The sequence below is a fragment of the Prionailurus bengalensis genome, chromosome D2, assembly GCF_016509475.1.
Source record: "Prionailurus bengalensis isolate Pbe53 chromosome D2, Fcat_Pben_1.1_paternal_pri, whole genome shotgun sequence".
Taxonomy (NCBI): domain Eukaryota; kingdom Metazoa; phylum Chordata; class Mammalia; order Carnivora; family Felidae; genus Prionailurus; species Prionailurus bengalensis.
In genome coordinates this window covers 11,676,578-11,696,465 of record NC_057351.1, presented here as the reverse complement: position 1 = coordinate 11,696,465, position 19,888 = coordinate 11,676,578, and the positions used below count along the sequence as shown (strand labels likewise).

Sequence of the window (19,888 nt, the reverse complement as noted above, 5' to 3'; positions counted from 1 at the left end):
CTAGTTCACGGTTTCTATGAGAGTAGTTTCTTTACAGCACCTTGTGGAAGATAACAAGATTTAAAACTTAAAGTCTTGGGACTACATAGTTCTCAGTTCTCATTTCCCTGAGCAGCTTTGCTTTCTGGCAAACGGGATATACATTGGTGTTCTATTATTCTAACCGTGGTAATGGTATTTGGGAGTAGTATTGACTCTTAGGCTGGTTACTCTATCATCGGGAACCTGCTTCAGAAAAGAAAATATGGAGATCCTTAACTATAAAATTAAGTAACTATAAAATTACTTGGACTAGAGATGCACATTCCAGAAGAGTACTGAGTGAGCTCTCTGGCAAGTTTGGAACATGTCTTCTGTGACCTAGACGCTAGAGGGCAACAGCTCGTGCCCCCTTTCAATCTGTGGGGGTGTGTTCCGGAAAGCCTTTCTCCTAACAAATCTCTAATTAGGAGTCCTCCACCCCCAAGGAGCTGGAATGGAGGCCTGTCCCACCATCGGCTGTGGGAGGAGAGCCCCAAGTGAAAGCTGTCCAGTCATACTTGTGATTTTAGTCTATTTTTGTCTAGCCTGTTTGTTCAAAACCTTACTAAAATTGGGATAGACTAATGGCCCTCTCTTAAAATTGGATTGATTTTAGCTTGAATATATGTTTTCTTTTCTTTCTCAACTTCTGGATGGCTCCTATTCCAACTGGTATGATTCAAGTATTCCAGTGCAGTCAAGGATCCAAACTATGTCCCTTAGGTAGATAAATAAATAGAGAGTGGAACTCTTTAGAGCTGCCAGACTGACCTTTTCCATCAGCGCTAAACCCTGAAAAAGAGTACAGAGATTTAAAGCCTTGAGTTAAAAGGGGAAGAGATTGAGCTATTTGCGTTAAGGAATCCAGAACTCTCTATCTTGTTGGGTTCTTCATTCTTACGTATCAATTCATTTTCCTTCTGCTCAGCCGGCACGCTTATTAGCATTGAACACAAGACCCCTTGGGACCCCAGGAAAGCACACCCACAAGATCCCAGGTCCCCGGAAGCAGGGTCCCTCTGCCCCATTTCTGAACCAAGCTCTCAGGCCTTGGCAGTGGCCGGAGCTGTCCCCAGGGCTGGGAGCCGCAAGGGTCTTTTGGCTCACCATCTCCATGACAGCCTGCTTCACGGCATGCTTCTCCTGCAGAACTCGCTGGGGTTTCTCCATTTGGTTGGTGAGGAAGCCTGTCTTCCTCTCGAAAAAGCCCTTGGCTTCCTCGGCTGTCTGCTCCCCATCGATGAGCACGTGTTCTGCATCATGTAGCTTCCTGGGGACACATGTAGAGCTTGTCAGTGGGGCGAGTCATTCTTACCTCTCTTGCTTGTGTTGGTCGCGTTCAGACGGTCCTGGGCTTCCATATGGTTGGTCTGTACCACCTTGAGCTGGGTGGCGGGCACGGGCAAAGTCTCCACTTCCTGGTCCACTGGGTTCTTGAACATTTCTAGCTGTGGTGGGTTTCTCTTGGTGATGATCACTGACTGTGAATTTTTAATAAGGAAGTGAACCCCAGATGACAGAACTGATTTTCTTTTATGGGGTGACTGTTGAGATCTCTTCTGTTACTTAAATCAGGTTAAATAAGAAAGAATTATGTTTTGGTAAGTCTGGCCTCTGGGTCTCTGGTATATTCACGATTTCTACTTAAAACCTGTTTCTCTTTCTCAGGGATCCTGGTGACACCACCCTCTACTCTAAGAGATTGAAAAGATGAGACAAAAGGAAAGTATCTTTCATAATACAATCAAAGCAACTTTCATTTTTGTCGGCAGGTAGGATATGGGTTTTAGGTAAAATACAAGTGGATGATGGGCATTAAGGAGGTCACTTGTTAGGATGAGCACTGAGTGTTATATATAAGTGATGAATCACTAAATTCTCCTGAAACCGTTACTACACTATATGTTAACTAACTTGGATTTTTTTTAATGTTTATCTTAGTTTTGAGAGAGAGAGACAGAGAAAGAGAGGGAGAGAGAGAGATTGACAGAGCGTGAGTGACAGAGGGGCAGAGAGAGAGGGAGACGCGGAATCCAAAGCAGGCTCCAGGCTCTGAGCCATCAGCACAGAGCCCGATGTGGGGTTCGAACTCACGAACTGCAAGATCATGACCTGAGCCGAAGTTGGACACTTAACTGATGGAGCCACCCAGGTGCCCCTAACTTGGATTTAATTTAAAAAAAAAAAAGAAAAAATATATAATTCGTATATGTATATATGTAAATTGATATATATATAAATTTATATATGTAAGATTTACATATATATAATTTATATATGTAAGATTTACATATATATAATTTATATATGTATAATTTATATGTAAATTTATACATATATAAATTACATATATATATATATATATATATATATATGTATGTATAAGACTCCATCTTACTCCTGGGAATTTATTTTTTTTAACCAAGTATGTACTCCATGTACATCTGTTAGCAGTGATGTTAGTGATCATCACTTGGGCTGGAGACCTGGAGAAACGCAGCCTTACATTCTGTGGTATCTTGGCTGGCAAATGCCCCCAGGCCCATTGGCATTGGTGTTGCTCTGGTTTTGTTGATGCACATTTGTATTTTAGAAAAATAGATTGGGTCATGAATTTCCAAGTGAATTTCCTTTTCCATTTTCTTTCTTAAAATGCACGCATTAAAATTTTTGTACTTCAGATAAAAATCAAGATCAGCTCTGATGGTCTCTTTGGCTCCCTCTTCATTTCCCATAGGAATGGTAAAAATTTAATTATTCATGCATGAAAATGGCATTTGAGACCTTGAAAATGGAGACTATTTGGAAGGGAAAGTCACTTGTGGCATAAGAGCTCTGAACACAGAAGAGGGGTGAGTGGTGTAACCTTGACCATAGGAGAAGTCCAGGAGACCCGGAATGGACCCTGCTCACTAGTCAGCAGGGCCCGAGATAGCCTCTCCCTCCTGCACATCGCCGCCCCTGAGTCACATGCCCTGTGCCGCACGACACGTGATGCAGAAGGGATCCGACGGCCACCAGGGTTCCTTGCCTGCATGGACTCTGAGTCCCGTTACCCATCTGATAAATGAGAAAATAGTGTGGGTGTTAAGGAACAAAGAACTCAGAATATGCAATACCAGTATAAAGACCGTATTTAGGTTAACTCAGCCCAGCTGGTCCACAGACATTGCCGTTCTCTCCACATTCCAGCACCACAGATGGCCAGTCAGCCTCAATGGCTTCCTCTCCAGCCCTGTGCCATCGGTTACGGGATGAGTCCAAGGACAGGGGCATAACGTGTAAGGACAAATGATAAGTTAATACTCCTACTCTGTTTCACATCCCCTGTCAATAGGATCAATAGGATCTTTTGTTCTGATAAACATTGTGTTTTGAAACATATTTAGGTGTTTATTGGGGGGAGCAATGAAAGAAAGAAGAGGTGAGTATTTAGTGCCGCTCATTATTCTGAGTATTTAATTCTTCCCAAAATACTATAATGTAAGTGCTGTTATTTTTTCTGTTTTACAAATATGGAAACTGAGGCAGAGAGGATTTTTTTTTTTTTTTTTGTAACTTTCCCCAGGTGAAGCAGCCAATTAGAAGCAGAGCTGGCCTCAGAGCCCAGCCCCTAAGCTCAAGTGCAATCCGCTTCTGCCCCGTCTCAGCCTCAGTTCCTGGGGTTAGGGTAGCTGCACATCCATACTTTCCTCCCTGGGCCTCCCACCTGCCCTCGCTACCAGCTTAGGTGAGAAATGGGGTCGTTTCCATTTTCCTTGGGTCCCCATTGGGATCAAGTGTGGAGCTTTTTCAAGGAATGCTTTCTGAAAAAAACCAGGGGCAGGGAGAGGATATGAAATGAGGAAAAGGAAAACGGAAAAGCAGAGAAGGAAATAGATGAGCTTGAGGAGAATGAATTTCTTTCCCTCATCCTGACATTCAGCACTGCGCGTCTCCTGCACACGCCTGGGCTTTCGAGGAGTTTCCCCGATCGATCTAGAATGTAAGTAGGCAGTTGCTGGGTGAACAGAAGCCACAGCAAGAAAGGCATTGTGTACCTGGAATTCTTGGGGTTTTTGAGTCAGCCACTGATTCTTCTCTTTTTGAGTGTGGGGGCTCTTTGGTGTCCCTCTGAAGTTATCCCGGCCCCTGAGGACAGAAGATAGTTCCTCACGTGGCCCTGCCCCACCTCTTCCCTCCCTGCTGCACTGACCTCTTGGTCACCCCTTCCATCCCATCCATCCAGACCCCGTAGTGTCCCCTTCCCCCAGAACCCATTCTCTGTCCTGCCTGGTCTGTCCAGAGGGGACTGTCCCCATGGCTTATGTCTGCCACCGCCCCTCCTAAGCCGACAGAAGGCTCTCCTGGGGGCTGCTAACTCATTGCTGCGTGACGGTGCTTCCTTTCAGGGTCCAGAAGCTTCTCTTTTGGTGTCTGGCCGATTGCCTAATGGCCTGTTGTCTGCGGTTCAGCTCTCTCCCTTTCGGCTCACTGGCGTGACTTCCGGGTCCGTGGCTCAGTGAATAAGCAAGTTCAGACGCTTGGCTCTGGCCACTTTGTTCTTGTAGACTCATCCCCTTATTGCCTCCAGGAAAATAACCTGCTGGATTCGACTTAAGACAAACCAGTAGGACCTCCCAAACAAAACTCTGTTTCTTTAGGGTCGATGCGACAATACGTGGTCCCAACATTAGCAAGGGAAGCTGTCTCATTTCTATTTTTTTCTTCTTTTGGCTCATCAATTACATATTTATTGAGCACTTACTAGGCTCTGTAGAGGTTGAAGGCAAACATACGGACACAGCGTGCGAGAGAATTCCTGCTCCTATAATGTTTTCAGTCTTGGTTAAAGCACGTATACACAGGGGGCCTGAATGGCTCAGTCGGTTAAGCATCCGACTTTGGCGCAGGTCATGATCTCGTGGTCCATGAGTTCAAGCCCCGTGTCAGGCTGTGTGCTGACAACTCAGGGCCTGGAGCCTGTTTCGGATTCTGTGACTCCCTCTCTCTCTGCCCCTCCCCTGGTCACAGTCTGTGTCTCTACCAAAAATAAACATTAAAAATTAAAGCACATCTACACAGAAGGGGCTAGTTAATAGTATAAGGTAAGTGCCAAATGGGCCTCCAGACTGGTTTATAAATACCACAGTCCTTTATTTGTACGGAAGCAAAAGCAATGCCCCATCGTTAATAGAGGAGTTACTGTCCTACACACCCAGGAAGCTCTTAAAGAACTATACAAGAGGCACTTTTCATGTGTTTTTCACTACTTCTGTTTTTTTCACTTCGTTAGTAGCCTGGGGCTGTGGTGAGCCCCCAGAGATAGGATTGAGGCCGGTTGGTGGGGAACGGGACAGCAGGCAGGGAGAATACCCAGAGAGCACACGGAACAGGAGCGGGAATAGATCAGTGTACCCAGAGTCGAGGGTTCGTTTAGGGCCGAAGGTGGTGCTTTCTCGCCTGAGAAACACCCAGAAAGGTCAAAAACAGATTTCTGTCCCCAAACCCCACCCTGCGTGCACACACATACACACACACCAACAGTCCTTCCTCCGTCCGTGCGTCTTCCTTCCAGATACAAATACAAGTATGTGCACTGCTCATTTAGGAAAGTAGTTACCACACGCAGGGCATTGACCTGACCTCCACACAACCAGGCAGACTCTGGCCTGGGCCTCAGGGCCTGAAGCGAGTGATGTGAGGAGACAGGGGACAGCGGAGAACCCAGTCGGGTGTTGGTGCTGGGGTGCCCTAACTGCTCCCGTGTGGCTCTTGGCTGTGGGCCTCGTTTTGGCCCGCAGCTTGCTTGGGTTCCTTCCGGGCCAGGTGTACCATTCTCCCTGTCAGTCCGTGAGCACCCATCGGCACGCCGGCCCCGTTGACCTCTGTGTTGTTTGCAACCAGGAGCTCTGGTCTGGTTGTCCGTCTGTGGTCACCCAGGCCTTTCGTGGCCTACATCATCCCGGTGAGGATCCTCCACAGGTTCCCCATCTCTTGTGGCTGTAACGGGACCTTTAGTGCCCGTGCCCTAGGTCTGCTCCTCGTCACTTCTCACCTGGATCCGGACAGGGCTCCCTATCTCCAGCCCATCTCCCACCCTTGTTGCTTGCAGTAGGACCTGGAGGGGCCACAGTGACCTCTCATCCCTGGCAGGTGCCTGCCTGAGGCTTGGCCCGTGGGGATTTGTGTCCGTCTTGCGTTACATCTGGTGCTTGGAACTCCCCTCACCTGCGGTCTCCAGCTGTGCTAGCCCTGCGGTGGGGTGGGGGGGGGGCGGGTTGCATCATGCTCTGGGCCATTTTCTTCTGTTCCACCAAACTGCATACCTTTTCCCCCCCGCTGCCCCGAGTCTTCCTAGGTGATTGGTGGGATATTTCGGGCTCATAAGTACCTTCGAGGGTCCTCCTTCGTTTCCTCGTTGTTCCTGCCTTGGTTCGAGCATGCCTGGTTTCTCACTGGGGCTCCTGTGACGGCCTTTTCATTCAGGCTCCTCCGGTGAGGTCTCTTCCCTCCGCCACCCCCTCCTGCCTGCCCCCGGGTCCCCCCCAAAACTGCCCTGTTCACACACCCCACTGCTTTCCCCAACCTAGAAGGCAGCCAGTGCTTTCTCCCTTCAGTCTCCTCTTTGCTCCTTCCAGGTGATGTTCTAGGGCCGTGAGTTCACCAACATTGTTGTTTACGTGTGCTGTGCCTTTCACAGCTTCGTGGCTTTGCAGGTGCCGTTGCCTCTCCCTCCTTTCTTTGCCAGGCAAATTCTGCTGGTTTGTCAGCCGTCTTTCTCCTCTCAACACTTCAGGATGCCGTGCACAACTTGATCGCGTGTTGAACCACAGACGGTGCTTCGGTTGTCTGTGAATGCACCTCTTTCTCTGCCGGGACCCCAGCATCTTGGAGGGTGGGGACGGCGTCTCCTCTAGCGTGAGCCCCGAGTTTCTAAGCACAGCGCTGGCGCACGGCAGGCCCTCTATACATGCTTACTGTTGTAGGATGGATTCTCAAGCAGACTAACCTGTGCCCTGATGGTGACGACTGTCAAGATCTCACCACATTCTCTCCTCTGTGGAGGCCCCGTCAGGAGTGTCACAATACGCTGAGAGTTGCGGGCACTCTGGCCAACTGGGGGGAAATGGTGCAGAAGGGCCTTCTGGAACCTTCCAAGTAAGATGTCAGAGAAAGGTTGCTGCTCCCTCCGTGTGGGTCATCCCTTCTCCCGCGAGAAGGTTGCCAGTCTGGCGCACATGGTTGGGGGGAGTGGAGCGGAACCCCGCGCTAGCTCAGAGGCTTGGGGAAGGCTCTGGGGTTTATCAGGCACCTGCTATGCTCTAGACTTTAGATGACTGAGCTACATTGTTAATAAACACTGTGTCCTCATGGAGCTTAGATTCTGGTGGGGGAGACACAATGAAAGAGAAACATATTACGTGAATTGCATGGTATGTTAGAAGGTACTGAGGCGCCTGGGTGGCTCAGTCGGTTAAGCATCTGACTTTGGCTCAGGTCATGATCTCGCGGTTCATGAGTTTGAGCCCTGCGTCGGGCTCTGTGCTGACAGCTCAGAGCCCGGAGCTTGCTTTGGATTCTGTGTCTCCCTCTCTCTCTGCCCCTCCCCCGCTTGTGCTCTGTCTCTCTCTATCAAAAAAATAAATAAAATGTTAAAAAAAAAATTAAAAAAAAAAAAGGTACTGTGGGGAAAAAATGAGAAGTAGACCAGGATAAGGGGGCTGAAGGAGGGAATAAGTAGGATTTTAAATAGGCGACAGTCAGGATGGGGCTGCTTTAGATGGTGCCGCTTGGGCAGACTTGGGGGAGGTGAGGCTGTTTGTCCCGGGTCGTCCCGGCGGAAGGGGCAGCCACGCACGGAGACCCAGGTGGGGGTGTGCCCGGGGAGTCTGAGGAGGAGCAGGAGAGCAGGGCAGAGGACCCGGCTTCTGGCTGGCAGCGATCAGGGAATCCCTGCGGGGCTCTGAGCAGAGGGATGACTCCTCTGGCTGCTGTGTTGAGAACAGAGCAGGGGAGGTGAGGCGGTGAGGAACACCAGCTGCCCCAGAGCCGCTCCCGCTGTGCCCCAGGGTCCTGCCGGGCTTGTCCCTGGTGGCAGCAGGTGGAAATGATGCCGAGGGGCAGGACTCGGTGCACTGGGAATCTGGAGGCGGTGCAGGATTTCCTGGTGGTTCCCATGGGCGCTGTGAGAGGAGACGAGGGCTCAGGGTCTCTGAGGTTCTGGCGGGCGGCTGGAGCAGGTGTGGCCAGGAGGTTGGTTCTGGATACGTGGACGTTTTCCACCCCTGCCGGGGAGTCACGTGGAACAGCTCGGAGGTGGTTAGTTCGGGGGTCCAGGAGAGAGGTCTGCAGATACAGACTTGCTCTTGGGGACAAGGATTTCTCAGCACGGGGTATGTAAGGCGTCCCTTCCCCAAATGTGTGGAGGTGAAATCGGAATAAGACATCTGAGAATATGTGGGAAAAATGGGGTTGGAGGACTCACGTCAGGAGTGAACCAGAGGAGTCATATGAACATTCTTATGTTTCTTTATATTATTAAAGTTGTTTTTAATTTTTATATTTTTTATTAAGAAAACAAGTGTTTTTAAATGTTCAGTTTTGAGAGACAGAGCACGAGCGGGGAAGAGGCAGAGAGGGAGGGAGACACAGAATCGGAAGCAGGTCCAGGCTCCGAGCTGTCAGCACAGAGCCCGACGCAGGGCTTGAACTCATGAACCATGAGATCATGACCTGAGCTGAAGTTGGACGCTCAACCGACTGAGCCACCCAGGCGCTCCTATTAAAATATTTTTTAATGTTTGTTTATTTTTGAGACAGAGAGCACGTGTGTGAATGGGAGGGGGCACATTATGGAATGATATCAAAATGTCAGTGTCAAGGGACCTGACCACACAGTGCTCTGTCCTTCTTAACTTAGAGGTCATGGGTGCTGTGCTGTAAATCCCCCGTTATGATTCCTTGCTTATTAGAAAGCATTCCCTGCAATTGTAGTTTATCTGAGATGCTTATAAACTCACCTTGCCCTGTTACAGGTGATGCGTGCCTCGTTCTGATTTCTGGCTCAGAGCTTGTGGCTTCCCTCCCTGATGTCCTGTTCCTGAGGCACAGTCAGTCTCTGTTATAGTTGTAGAGATGCAGAGGGGAGTGGGGCTTGGGGTGGAAGACACTTCAGTCTGAACTTGACCGTCCTTAGCCTTTTCTTGTGGCTTCCCTGGAGCCATCCCTGGAAAACCTCTCCTCTGCTAGGCTGCTTTACCTCCTGGCAAAAAGGTTCGAGCCCAGAACTCCCAGTTTCTCTCATTTCCCCCGTGGGAGTGTTTCAGACTGACTTGCTGGATGGTGCTATAAACCTCAGTGCAGCTGCCTTATACATACCCAAATTTTGCATAACCGGGACACCGAACACTAATCATCAGGTTCCATTAGGATTACTCACCTAAGCAGCACCCCTGGGGAGGCCCGGGAATCTGCATCATAAGACCACACCCAGGGGAGGTATTCCAAGGGCCCGGTGTCCCCTAGTCCTCTTTCCCGCCCAGGTTCTGAGCAAACTGAGAAGAAAAACAATGACTAGGACAAAAGGGAGGTCAAAATGTCATTTCTTCCCTAATAGAGGCTTGGCTGGAGGATGTCAGTTAAGTCAGCCCGCCTAGAGGCTTGCTGATTGAATTCTTGGAATGAGGCTTCTTTGCCTGGAGGCCCCAGCAGACCCTCCCTTGGGGCAGAGGCCTGGAGCCCCACAGAACCTCACAGGCTGCAGAAGTTCACTTCCAGCGAGAGAAGGGGGCCCGGCTGGGCTGAGCTGAGCAGGGTGGGCGATTCTCCCAGATCTGTCAGTCTGAGAAGTTACTTCTTCCAGCAGGAACATAGGTAGAGGAGAGACCGGGAGTCCAGGAGCGTGCTGGCGGTGGGGTGGGGGGAAGTCCCTCCTCTTGGCAGTCAGGAGTGAGAAAAGCCTTCTCCCTCCAAATGCCCCAGGTGATTTGCAGGATCTGGAAAATCTAGGAAGCCTGTCCTAGGATTCCTACAATATTGTCTCTGGTCTCTGATTTTTCTCTGGAATGCTTCACTTTTATGCTTTCAGGATCTCTGAGCTAACTCAGTTTCTGTGTTTTGGGGTGATGGCTCCCAAGTGCAGCTACGGTGTGCACCCCATGGTGGTTAGATGGGGACCTGCCTCACTGGGTCATCCATCGCCAGTGGCCATGCTGGTGATGCTGTTGTTTCACACAGACCTGAGCAAACGGGTTTAATTTTGGAATCACCAAAAAGTTTTTGGCTTGTGAGTACTTGCCTGTATGTATGGAACAGAATAATCAGGGGAAAACCTAACTCTCTTTCTCTATAAACTATATATATATATATATATATATATATATATATATATATACACACACACACATATACATATATATATGTATATGTGTATATATATATACATATATATACGTGTATATATACGTATATATATATATGTGTGTGTATATATATATATACACACTTGCATTTTAAAATAATTATAGATTCACAGGGGTTGCAAAAATGTGCAGGGAAGTGCCACATGCCCCTCTATTTTTTTAAAATTTTTAGAAAGGAAAAATATATTTTTTTAAGCTGGCAAAAAATACATGCAGTGAAATTCAAAAGAACATGCAGTAACATTCAGGCATGGTTTTACTCAGAAACTGGACTCGAAAAGGAAGACATTTTGTTTTGCATTGATTTTTGTCTGCGATGTTAACTGTATGTTTTGGAAAAATCTGCAAGCAGCATCTGATACCTGTGCTTCACACCCCCCGAACGACCACCACGCCTGTGGATTCTCCAGAAGGGCCTTTGTGGCGGGCCCGGTCAGAGGGGGCAGCAGACAGGATCTCCTGCCTGCAGCAGGGGTGAAACTCATTTAAAAACTATGCGCAAGAGGGGTGCCTGGGTGGCTCAGGTGGTTAAGCACCTGACTCTTGATTTTGGCTCAGGTCATGATCTATCTCAAGGTTTGTGGGTTCAAGCCCCCCGTTGGGCTCTGCACTGACAGTGTGGAGCCTGCTTGGGATTCTCTCTCTCTCTCTCTCTCTCTCTCTCTCTCTCTCTCTGCTCCTCTCCCATGCTCTCTCTCAAAAAAAAGAAACCAACAACAACCACAACAAAACGTGCTAGGGCAGGTGGGGGAATAGGGAAAGCTAGATGATTACTAGCCTACCACTATTTTTTGGGGAAGGTTACCTCCCGGAGGACTTCTGCTTTAAATGTCATCTTCGTGGCCTTTATGGGGCATATGACCCAGCTTTGAGCTCCAGGGGAATTGCGCAATATTACAGGTTCCAGAGTTTGGCTCTAAGATACATACGTGGTCAGCTGCCCCCCTTTGCTAAGCTGAGAAAGTCTAGTCCCCCTGCCGTGCTTTCCATGGGTAGGAATGTTGGAGACCCCGTATCCTGTATTTCTTTTCCTTCTAGAGATGGAGAGCCCTAGAACTAAGTGTCCTGTGCTCGCTAATGCTTCTCAAACTTAAGCATGCATTGGAATCTTCTGCAGGGCTTGTTAAAATGTCTGGGGTACATTTCTAGCAAGTTCCCAGGTGATGCTGCTGCTGCTGGTCTGGGGACCCACTTTGTGAAGCGCTGCTGTAGACAAAGCCTACAAATTCAGTGCACCCCAGGCACACACCTTCTACCTTCTGTCGCTCTGGGTCTTTGCTGCCCTTCCTTCCTCCCTTCCGTGTGGTGCTCAGGAACCTCCTGGTATGTGCAATCTAACTTTCTGTTTTTATTAATTTGAACTGAGATTCCGTGTCAGCACATCTTTACGTTACTGCTGCTGGGCCATCGGTTCTGATGCTCCGTTTGTTATGTGGTCTCTCCCACAACCTCCTGGGGGAACTCTTGTGAGTCTCCCTTCATTGAGACTAGAGTTGGGTGGCTTTATCGAGGTCCAATGAGATCGCGGGTCTCAAATTCACAGCCTCTGTGAACAGTGCTGGGCCCGCTGTTCTCCCTGTAGCTATCATTAAAAAGCACCATTCAACCGGGTATATTTGAAGGTCTAATTGGCTTTATTAAATGATTCATGAGTCGAGCAGCATCCCATTTTGCAAGTAAAGGAGAGCTCCGAGGAGTTGTAAGTTGTACAGAATGGAGGGTTTTGTAAGAAGGAGGGTGGGGAAAGAAAGTATTTGCAAAAGAAAAGACTTGTTCCAGGACAAGTAGCTTTCCCTTAGCAGGAAGGGCAAGGGGTGTTATCATGCAGATGACCTCATCGTCTTCTAGGGGATGGACAGGGACCCTGTGGCCAACCCATCGGTGCTAATTGGAAATTTCCAGACTGACCTTAAGATTTTGTTTCTGGGGGAGGTTGAAACTGCAGTTAGATTAGGTATTAAGCCCTGGTTTGGGGACTTGGCCTAAGGGACACCATTTTGGGTCTGGGGTTTTCTTCTCAGAGGAGCCCTGGGAAGTCCTTACCTGGAGCATTTGCATCCTGTGTGAGGAATTGGAGGGTGGAGTGTGTGACTGAATATTTACTGTGAACGTGCATTTGGTGAAATTTCTGACACTGTTATGTCAGGCTGCTACAGGGAACAAATTTGGTTAGATGGACATTCACGGCACTGTCCTTGTTGAATCAGTTGTAGGACTGTCTATTCCAGCTGTTAATATGTTGCTGTCCTTTCTGTCAAAAGTAGCAGAGAATGGAGGAGAAGTTATTCTATTTATTTCTGAGAGGAAATGATTATATCTCACTCCTTGCTGGTGACTTCCCACACATAATGCCTTCCACGCATGACAGAGACTTTCAGTGGTCCTGGCCAGTGGCCACTGCTGTGAGGATGTGGCCTGTCAGGCAGTTCTTGAGGGAAAGTAAAAATCTGAAGTCCTGTGTGTGAAGGGTGCTTCAGGGTAGGACTTGGAAATCCAGTGGAAAACATCAGGTAGGAGACCCTGCCACCTTTGGGATTCCCTTTCGCGGTGCTCACTTTTGCCTCTCCATACGGGGTCACAGAAAACTCATGAATTCGAGGTCCTGTAAACCTGCTTGGTCTGTGCCCTGATTCTGTCCCATGAGAGCTCTTCTGTGGGCTGTTGGGTGAGTCGTGGGGTCAGATGTCTCAGCCTATAAAACTGGGATGATAAAATGTAACTCATGCCACGGTAAGGTCCACGGAAACAGGCACCATGTTTGTTGGTCCCCCGGTGGCATCCCCCTGTCCCACCTAGCGGCCATCAGATGGACACCTCATCGGTCATTCTGCCAGGGGGTCGCGGGCAGGGGCGGGCCCCAGTGGCTGGTCGGGAGGATTAAGTGAAGTATGAGGAAAACAAGGGTCCCTCTCACTAATTATTTCCTCTTCTTCTCCATCTCTACCCTTTTTGGTTCCTTTAAAAATTTTGTTTACCTCCGCTAATATTTTTTGCCACGCTTATGCCTTAGGCAAGCAGAGGTCCAACCCACCTCTTTTACCTAAACTACACCATTTAAAAAAAATTAGTTGATGGCTCAGTCCTTCCAGGCAAATTTCTAGGATTCAGGGACTTAATGTTTTCTTCCTCTGACAACAAACGCTCACCTTTCCAGCCCACGTGTAACAGTCAGCATAGTTTTACGTTTCTGGGGGGGGGGGGGGGGTTCACGTTTGTTTGATTTATTTCCCTATGAGGATGCGAACCTCTTAGGAATGGGGCCCATGATTGTTTCATGACACGTAGCTGACTTTTAAAATAACAGTTGAGTTTCTGGCTCATGTTTAGTTTATGCTTCTTTGTGTAATTTGCTGTCATTCTTGTGTTTAGCTGGTTTATCCTTAATCCTGTATCTTGGTTGTTTGCTTTTTTATCCCTTAAGTGCCCTAAGTCGCGGAGGCTTGGCGTTACATAAATATTTGTTAAATAAGCTTCCTAGAATCTTACCAGGGCTGTGTTCACATATCCCAGCAGTATGCTGCTTCTCACATGTGCTGGGCACTTTCTGCGTCACCGACCCAATACTCGGTAGGATGGAGAACCAGGCTCTGCTCTTGGGGTGTTAAGAATTCCTAAGGTTCAGCTTTTATAAGCCTGGAAAGGGAACTTTCCCCGCTCCCTCTGGTAGTAGGACCTTGCTGGTTCCTCTGTTACAGGACTCTGTCCCATGGTCATTTAAGGATGTGCCTGATGCTTGGAAGTTAGGATCTTGTTGTACTAATGCGTCTACTGGCACCTTGCGTAGGTAGTTGCCCGTCTAGAGGAGGGCACTTCCTGAATGTTTGTGGAGTGGAATTGAAACTTCCGTGGAACGGGGTAGAGAAACACGCAGCACACTTGGGAGGAAAGGAGATAACCGGAACTTTGCAGGCAGAGGAATAGACAGAGCTAGAAGGTGGAATTCAGTAGGCTAACACCTGTTGGCTGGTAGAGTGCTGAATTTCAGTCCCTTTTATTTCGACATCTCAGAGTGCATTATTTTTAAAGATCCCACGAGGATAAACACTTGTTAAAAATACAGTATTGAGGGGCGCCTGGTTGGCTCCGTCGGTGGAGCGTCTGACTTCGGCTCATGATCTCATGGTCTGTGAGTTCGAGCCCCGCGTCGGGCTCTGTGCTGACTGCTCAGAGCCTGGAGCCTGCTTCTGATTCCGTGTCTCCCTCTCTCTGCCCCTCCCCCACTTGCACTCTGTCTCAAAAATAAACAAACATTAAAAAATTAAAAAAAAACCAAAAATATAGTATTGACATTCTGGTTCACCCTTCTTTTTTTTTTTTAATTTTTTTTTTTCAACATTTATTTATTTTTGGGACAGAGAGAGACAGAGCATGAACGGGGGAGGGGCAGAGAGAGAGGGAGACACAGAATCGGAAACAGGCTCCAGGCTCTGAGCCATCAGCCCAGAGCCCGACGCGGGGCTCGAACTCACGGACCGCGAGATCGTGACCTGGCTGAAGTCGGACGCTTAACCGACTGCGCCACCCAGGCGCCCCCTGGTTCACCCTTCTTTGATGAAGTGAGGGAAATGGAAAGCTCGGGAGGGCTCTCAGCTCGGCAGAACAGCTAGCCTTGGCAGGACACCTGCTCTGTGTCATTTCTTGTTGCAGACAGGCACAACCATTTGCTTCTTCCTCTCGAGGCCGTTTGCTCAACCAACACGCGGTCAGCCGGGCACCTTTTTGTGGAGGGAGGAGAGACTTTTATCTCACAAGTAGAGTATTTAAAGAAATACAGATGTCCCCGCGAAACCTCATAATCCAGCTGATCTCAATTCCCATCTAAATTGTACAGAAGTGATTCTTTTTTGGTGAGACATTTTTCACAGGAGTGTGGAGAGAGGGAGAAAAGTCAAGAGGCCGGGGTCCCCCAAGACAGACCTGGTCTATTCACTTTGACTAGGATGGAGCTAGGTTCTAACAGTTCTTTCCTCTTTACTGTGTTTACAGTTTCTTATCAAAAATATTGTCAAATTTGATCTGTAAAACATGATTTCTCTTTAAAATTTTAACCTCTGCAGATGACATTTCCCTGAAAAGTATTTTTTTAAATTTATTTTTATGTTTGTTTATTTTTGAGAGAGTGAGAGAGAGAGAGAGAGAGAGAGAGAGAGAGAGGGAGACAGAGTGTGAGCGGGGGAGGGGCAGAGAGAGGGAGACACAGAATCCAAAGCAGGCTCCAGGCTCTGAGCTGTCAGCACAGAGCCCGAGGCAGGGCTGGAACCCATGAGCCGCAAGATCATGACCTGAGCCGTAGTCGGACATTTAACAAACTGAGCCACTCAGGCGCCCCTCACTGAAAAGTATTTGAATAACAGAAGATGTTCTACCACGTGAAGGTTTTTGAAATGACATCTGTACCTTTCACGTGTGATCCTGAATTCTAGAAGTTTCTATCATAGAATGTAAAAGTGTCAAGTGTTTGAGTTTGGACACTGCAGGTCTGTTAGAGCTTGTAAAAAAAAATTACTTTTTTATTTTTTTATTTATTTTTTTAACGTTTATTTATCTTTGAGACAGAGACAGAGCATGAATGGGGGAGGGTCAGAGAGAGAGAGAGACACAGAATGCGAAACAGGCTCCAGGCTCTGAGCGGTCAGCACAGAGCCCGACGCGGGGCTTGAACTCACGGACCGTGAGATGGTGACCTGAACCAAAGTCGGACGCTTAACCGACTGAGCCAGGCGCCCCCCCCCCCCAAATTTTAAAAGCTGCCACTCTTCTTTTTTAATTATTATTTTTAAAAATTTTATTTTTAATTTTTTAAAATTTACATCCAAATTTGTTAGCGTATAATGCAACGATTTCAGGAGTAGATTCCTTTGTGCCCCTTACCCATTTAGCCCACCCCCCTCCCACAACCCTTCCAGTAACCCTCAGTTTGTTCTCCATATTTATGAGTCTCTTCTGTTTTGTCCCCCTCCCTGTTTTTATATTATTTTTGTTTCCCTTCCCTTATGTTCATCTGTTTTGTCTCTTAAAGTCCTCATATGAGTGAAGTCATATGATTTTTGTCTTTCTCTGACTAATTTCACTTAGCATAATACCCTCCAGTTCCATCCATGTAGTTAGGAATGGCAAGATTTCCTTCTTTTTTGATTGCCGAGTAATACTCCATTGTATATATACACACCACATCTTTATCCATTCATCCATCGATGGACATTTGGGCTCTTTCTGTACTTTGGCTATTGTTGATAGAGCCACTCTTCTTCTACATCACTGGAAAATCCTTTTAGAAACCCTGCTTTTAAGGGAAAAACACCTGAGGGTAGATAGAACAGGATTCCACTGAGAGATGCCAGTTTAGGGGAGTAATCGGGGTGAGGGCCGGTCTGCCCTAGAGGGTAACAGCCCATGCTCTGGAGCCAGACTTCCTGGAACCCGCACTGTGGCCTTGAGCAAGTTGCTTGGCCTCTCTGTGCTTTGGTAGCCTCTTACTGTAGAAAGTGGGCACTCAGGAATGGTGTTTGCCCTCAAGGGTTGTCTGGAGGATTATTGGAGCTGATGCCGATCCTTGGGGTTTCTCGGTTTATACGTGCTTAATATCCATGGGGACTAGCGATTGAGGCACGATGTACATATTATGTCTTATGCAATATTAATAGATTATTGTACATGCCTAACATCCATGGGGCTGATAATTAATATGCCAGTTTTACATGACATGTTTTATGTAATGGTAATAGGGATTTCGTACATGCCTTGCTACGGGGGAAATGAAGATGTTGGGCAAGCACGGTACGAGAATATGCAATATTTGAATTATGAAAGTTGTGGGGTTAGTTTCTGGTATTAGCAAGGAATAGTGTAAAAAGAATTTCAGCTTTGGGTGCTGAGGGTCGGGCTGTTGCTTCTTCCTTGAAGTCTTAGGGAGGGCATCTATTCTCCTTTTTTGGTTTACAAGACCAAGGTATTTTATACACTACAAGGACTCTTCGTTTGAAGAGGCGGTAGGGGTCCTCGGAAGGTAGTGACTGAATGTGTATTCAGCTGTGGGCTCTTTGGTGGCCAAGATCATCCAGGAAAGCAGCAAGGGTAAGGTAGTCACCACCAAGTGGTAGTAGGTGGGGAGGGTGCCCAGACTTGGAGGTCTAAATTCGAAGGGGTTGGGAAGGAAAGGAGGGCCAGCAGGGAAGGCCAGTGAGGACTCTGGAGCGGCTGGCAGCCCTGTCCTCTTGAGGTCCGTCCGCTTCCCTGGCACGGTCCACTGTGCAGGAAGCTGGGTTCTCTAACACATGCGGAAACCCTCCAGAGCCCCCAGCTCAGCCCCACCTTAGCGCGAAGGAAGACTCCCCGTGGTGGGTTAAAAAAGCATGGAAAGTGTTGTGGAGGCTTTCTTTAGGAAATGGGATAGATTTTGTTTTTTCCTTGTGAGGACGAAAGCGTTCTTTTTGGTTTTTTTTTTTTTAAATTTTTTTTTTTCAACGTTTATTTATTTTTGGGACAGAGAGAGACAGAGCATGAACGGGGGAGGGGCAGAGAGAGAGGGAGACACAGAATCGGAAACTGGCTCCAGGCTCTGAGCCATCAGACCAGAGCCTGACGCGGGGCTCGAACTCCCGGACCGCGAGATCGTGACCTGGCTGAAGTCGGACGCTTAACCTACTGTGCCACCCAGGCGCCCCGAAAGCGTTCTTTTTAGAAACGAAGTTGATTTTGTAGTACCTACTCCTAAAGACAAAGGTTCATTTTCCCACAGAAAACCTGAAGCCCCAAACATCAGAACTGGGCTTTGATGACCATCAGAGGTGTGAAGTCTCCTGGCGAGAACCAACTTCCAGGCCTTCACGCTTCCAAAGGTGTGAAATGTTACTCTTCAAAAGCTGTAAAGATAACTTAATAACATCTGAAACTTGCTCCATAGGTTTTTTTTGTTTGTTTTGTTTGTTTTTTGTTTTTATCCTAGTCCGTAGATAGGAAGGTGGAATGAATGGGATATTGATGTTAACCTGTTGCCCTTTTTAGTTTCAGCGTATCAATTAGTTCTGTACTTGGAACAAAACCTGTCTTGTGTTTTCTCGCCTATAGCTGAAAAGTGGAAGAATGAGTGGGCCTAGAAGAAAAGAGGAGAAAACTCTCATTTTGATAGGGTCAAAAGATGATTTCAGTTGATCTTAAAGTCTGCAACTAGGATATCAAAACCTGAATACCTTCTGTTGAAGAATTCGGATTCTTGCCTAGTGACTTCGTAAGCCTTCTGGGTTGACCCTCGCAAGAATCTGCAAAGACAGGTCAGGTGTGATCGTGGTCCTGGTTTCGTAGGGGAAGCTGAGCCCGGCTAAGTGACCCACCCAACAACCCACCCGCTTTGCATGGACTTGTCACTCAGGGAGAGAGGAGGCAGGTAGGTGGGGAGATATGTTCCAGCACTTTCTTCCCTGGGGACCTGTTCCAAGTCAGGCTTTGGAGAGTGGCAGCCGGCCAGAGCACCCCGCCTGTACTCTGGGAGTCTGGTCTGGTGGAGCAGGCAGACATAATGGGAGACCTTCTGATCTCGTGAAGGTGTGAGCAGATGGTCTGTAGTCCTAGACCATCGAGGCACACATCCGTGTGTGTGAGTCCGGGAAGAGCCGGGTCACGGGAGTCTGCATCTTGAAGGGTAAATAAAAGCTTCTCAAAGAAGGAGATGCTTAAGAAGGAAGAGAGAGTAGCACATGTAAAAGTGGACAGAGAAAATGTAGAACATGAGGTATTGATTGGGCAGGATGGAGGAGTTAGGTCGGGTTCATATCGCAGGAGACCCTCTCTGTTGCACTGAGGGATTTTGACCGACTTCTCCAGGCAGGGGAGGTCAGTGGAGGTTTGTAAATAGAGGAGAAACATCAGGTTGTGTTATTAGGAAGATAAATACGGTAGCACCGGTGGAGGATGGACAGGGTGGGTGGAGGGATTTGTTTTTCTATTCGATTCTCTACCTAAATTGTGTGTGTTTGGATTTCTGCACTGAGGTTAAGGAAGGCTTCATGCTGAGGCTGAGATAGTGGACATCCTCAGGGAGAGCTGGGGTCTGTGACTGATGGGCTATCGTTTCCATCAGTTTTCATTTTTCCAAATTTTTGTTTAAATTCTGGTTAGTTAACATACAGTGCAATACTGGTTTCAGGAGTAGAATTTAATGATTCATTACTTTCATATAACACCCAGTGCTCATCACAAGTGCCCTCCTTAATGCCCATCACCCATTGAGCCCATTCCCTACCCACTTCCCTCCATCAGCCTTCAGTTTGTTCCCTGTTGTTAAGAGTCTCTGATGATTTGTTTCCTTCTCTCTCTTTTTCTCTTCCCATTTGTTTGCTGTTTTGTTTCTTAAATTCCGTATGAGTGATATCATATGGTATTTTCCTTTCTCTGACTTATTTTGCTTAGCATAATACATTCTAGCTCCATCCATGTCATTGCAAATGGCAAGATTTCATTCTTTTTGA

At 47.7% G+C, this 19,888-nt stretch overlaps 1 protein-coding gene and 1 pseudogene across 11 annotated transcripts in view; one reads left to right on the top strand and one right to left on the bottom strand.

Moving 5' to 3' along the window:
- RYR2 (ryanodine receptor 2) overlaps positions 1-19,888 on the top strand; it is a 756,924-nt gene that overhangs the window by 39,952 nt on the left and 697,084 nt on the right. The gene's annotated exons all lie outside the window — the stretch shown is intronic.
- On the bottom strand, positions 965-8,181 carry LOC122493485 (annotated as a pseudogene).